Consider the following 4494-nt stretch of genomic DNA (forward strand, 5'->3'; position numbering starts at 1 on the left):
ACATGAAAGTTTGGTTGCAGTATACCATGCATGACATGCCGGGTACGCCCTAACATGCGGATGGTGTACAGCTGGTAAGTGGCCATGCCCAGTGTGCAGACACCGGCTTGAGTTCCTTTGGCTACAGAAGGGTCGCAAGTATGTTGCGTTTGACACGAATCGACAGTTCCTCAAAAGGATACATCCGTTTAGAGAAGACAAAAAGAACTTCAAGAAGGGCAAAGTTGTGCATGAAAAAAAAATGTGCCAAAGTTTGATGGTAAACTTGTTGAAGCCGAGCTACGTGCTCTTGTGCCGGCAGCGACGCCAAGCGGCCATCAATTTGAGGGATATGGTGTAACGCACAAGCTCGGACTCACGAGGCGGCCTTAACGAAGCTCGAGTATTACAAGGAGCTCGAACTTCCCCATAACATCGATGTGATGCACACCGTAAAGAATGTCGCGGAGTCCGTCTTTCACACATTCCTGAACATTCCCGGGAAGTCAAAGGATAATGTCAAGGCTAGAGTCGATGTTGAGAACCTCTGTGATAGGGAAAAATTACACATGAAGCGTCCTATTGGCCGTCAAAAGAATTGGTTCAAGCCACATGCCAACTTCGCCTTGATTCCATCCAAAAGAAGGAGGCATTCGGGTGGCTCAAATACGTCGTGATGTTCCCTGATGGTTATTGCTCGAATATGAGTAAGGGAGTCAATCTTTCGACGGGAAAAGTCACCGGGCTCAAGAGTCACGACTATCATATATGGATTCAGCGGCTCATGCCGGTGATGCTTCGAGGGTATATCCCGAGAAAGTCCGGCGAGTGCTTGCGCGGTTGAGCCATTTCTTCCGCACGCTACGTGCTAAGCGGATATGTCCCAAGGTTATTGCAAAGCTACAACATACGAGTGCCGGAGTTGCTATGCAATTTGGAGATGATATTTCCGCCAGGCTTCTTTACTCCGATGGCACATCTCATTGTGCACCTCGCCAACGAGGCACTCTTGGGTGGCCCGGTGCAGTTTCATTGGCAGTTCTATATTGAGAGAGAGTTTAAGTATATTCGAAAGATAACTGGAAACAAGGCCAAGATTGAAGCATGCATAGCTGAGGCAATATGCCTTCGGGAGATGGCAGATGCCGCGACAACGTACTATCCCGATGATGTTCCCACTCAGCATAACCCGAGTCACTCGTTACAATGTCGACGTGCCCGAGAATGACCCCAAGCTAAAACTATTCCAATTCCCCGGTGGCAAGGCTGGTAAAGGAACAAAATATAAATTGGAGAACGAAGAGAAGGATTGTATAATGCTATATGTGCTTATGAACATGGAGGAAGTGATCCCATTCGTAAGGTAAAATGGTGAACAAATTACTTTGCAGCTAGTAACCTCGTCTCGGTCTAATGCTTATTTTCTCCTTTCAGCGAATTCACGAATGAAATGTGGCCGTATGATGAATTGCCCGAACCCTCGGAGATGGACACTCTACTGAAAGAGGGTGCTCCCGGAATTAATAAAAACTTTGTGACATGGTTCATGGAAAAAGTAATTTCTAACCTTTCCTCTTACATTGCAACATGTGACTTGTCCCTCTTATTACACGTAACTAATGCACACAACAAATTTGAAATGTTCTTGTAGGGCCGTGAGAGAAACGTTGATATGATAGATGAGTTGAAATGTGTTTCCCAAGGTTGTAGCCGTGAGGTGACCAAGTATGAGAAGTATGATGTGAATGGGTTTCGCTTCCACACAGAGACGCACCAGAAGGGCCGGGCGAATCCCAAAACGATAAATACTAGGGTCTTCACCAAAGGAGCCAACAACTTTGATTACTACGGAAGGTTACAAAGTGTATACGAGTTGACATTCAATCGTACGAACGTGCAACTCAATATCGTCGTGTTCAAGTGTCATTGGTTCGACCCAATAGGTGGACGAGAGAAGTGATAAGTCCATTGGGTTAGTTGAAGTTAAGCCTTCAACCACCTATAGCGGAGCCGATGTCTTTGTTGTGGCTCACCAAGCCAAGCAAGTTTATTATTTGCCCTACCCTTGCCAGAAAGCGGAACTCAAGGGTTGGGAAGTCGTCTTCCAGGTATCGCCACATGGTAACCTACCGATTACCTCTGAGGATGATTACAACAACATTGACCCGTGACATACGAGGGGATTTTCTATCAAGAGGAACAGGACTTCGGGGAATATATTTTAGAACCGTTTGTTCAAGAGGACCTCGGGAACGATGCAGAAACTCGTGGTGAGTCGGTGGTGGATCTAAAGGACATATCTATGCTCGAGAAGTTACTTGAGGCGAATGACAATTATGATGAGCCTCCACCCGTCGACCCTTCAACTTTGTACTCACAAGATAGTGATAGTGATAGTGGGCCAGAGAAAGAGAAAGAGAAAGAGATGGAGTATGAGAGTGAGCATGAGAGCGATGATGGCTGGTGAGGGTCTTTTATTCTTAGTATTTATTTGTCAACATGCTTCTTAATTGCATTGTGCCTTTTATTCTTAGTATCTTCATTTTATTATGTCAACATGCTTCTTAATTGCATTGTGCCTTTTATTCTTAGTATCTTCATTTTATTATGTCAACATGCTTCTTAATTGCATTGTGCCTTTTATTCTTAGTATCTTCATATAATATGTCTTTGTGCTTAAGCTTGTTTTATTCTTCTCAATGCGGTGGATCGAACAATATGAGCAGCGGCAAGGCGGACTCCGAGAGCTTGCTTAAGACGGCGGCGCAGGTGAAGAGGAATATTCCTAGAGTGCCTAGACGGAGTGATCGAGCCCCGGTGCAAAATCCGCGTTACGCCGATGGTACCGATGGAGGACGAGGACGAGGAGGACGAGGTGGAGGTGGAGGTCGAGGATGAGGACGAGGAGGACGAGGTGGAGGACGAGGTGGCGGCGGGGTACACATGGACTTTGACGAGCCACCCTCCGCTTCTGGCGACGTGGCTCCTGAGTTGTACCTTGAGGGTCCGTCTAGTGGGGAGGTGGAGATGGAGACGGAGTCTACACACGAGTCGGACTCTACGGCTGAGTTGGAGGTGATGGAGGGTGAAGGTGCGCCGAAGCCCTTGAAGATTCGTGGAGAAGCTAGAGTCCCCGATGCGAGGAAGGAGCCGAAGGCCCATGATGACAAGGCCCTTATCATTCCTTCGAGCGATGAGTAAGTGTACTACTTCAGAAATTTCGAACATGTATTTTCATCTTGGGCATAATAAACAATTTGGCATGTGTACTAATGTGTGATTTATTTGCAGCAATCTGGACATGGGAGGCCAAGCCCCCCGCATGCCTAACAGCTTGCTTGGGGCTCGATTAAGAAGTTCTGGCCCGGCGAGATACACTCCCCTTAGCACGGTCCCCGGTGGCCCGACGAAGCTAGCCACTACTTGGGCGGACTATGAGGATGCCCCTGCCGTAGGCTTCGCGAGCAGCTGCCGAGGCCGTGACCACCAAGTTCCGGGTAAGGCATATATTTCTCGAGCATCGTTCATAGTTGATGACCCTAATGTGCTAACTCATGACTTTCACAACTGATTTATGCATGATTGAAGTGCTTCTATCGTGTGGACCCGGAGCATGACACGCAGGCGCGTCTCACTTTGCGTGGCGCTTGCGAGAGGTTGACACCGCAGCAGTGGTACAACCAAAAGGTCACCTGCGCTAGTGCCTTCTGGGCTAACAAGGGTAAGAGGGTCAAGAAGGAGTACTATGTTGGTAACCAGCCTACGGAGGAATGGGCAATGACCATTGAGGAGTACATGTCGGTGAGTAAAATGTCAATGAGATTCTACATTGCTACTAAGTTTTCATGGAATTATCTTGAGTTGAGTATTGCGTTTTCAGGTTTGTCCCGAGTGGGCCGAGCAGCATAGGGAGGCATGGGAGGAGCTGATTAGGGCGAGGTGGCTCAGGCAGGACGAGGAGTTTGCAGCCGTGTCGAGGCGTAACATGGAGAACCGAGGCACCGGTGGCACACACTTGCGCGGGAAGCCGCGACTACACCCGCTTCAAGGGGAAAAAGGTATGTATATACATGGAAAGACCTTCTTTCATTTCCCGTCATGTCTCATTTGTGATACGCATAACTCTTCTTTTCGCGATGCAGGTGGCCGAGGCAGCACCTGGGGTGGTGCTTCATGATGCCGAGATATATGACATGATGCGGACGAGAGAAGCCCAATCCCGCATTGCCTCAGCCACAGTACTACGGCAATGCCAAGGCCGCCAAGGATGACTACTGCGACATGGTGAGGTCTCGTCACCCGGAGGTGGATGACCCCTTGCGCATGCCGACCGACCCGGAGTCGTTGGTCCTGTCGAGTCGCGGGCGTCCGCATGGCCGTTTCCCCTTTCTGAATAAGGTGGTCAAGCCTACCCACGCCACGAGCTACACGCGTCTCAAGCATACCCTCACCGCCGACAGCCCCCGCCCTCGTCCACGGCCTGCTCGTCCACCCGCCTACGATGTAAGTTTTCCT

This window comes from Lolium rigidum, chromosome 4, assembly GCF_022539505.1.
Source record: "Lolium rigidum isolate FL_2022 chromosome 4, APGP_CSIRO_Lrig_0.1, whole genome shotgun sequence".
Taxonomy (NCBI): domain Eukaryota; kingdom Viridiplantae; phylum Streptophyta; class Magnoliopsida; order Poales; family Poaceae; genus Lolium; species Lolium rigidum.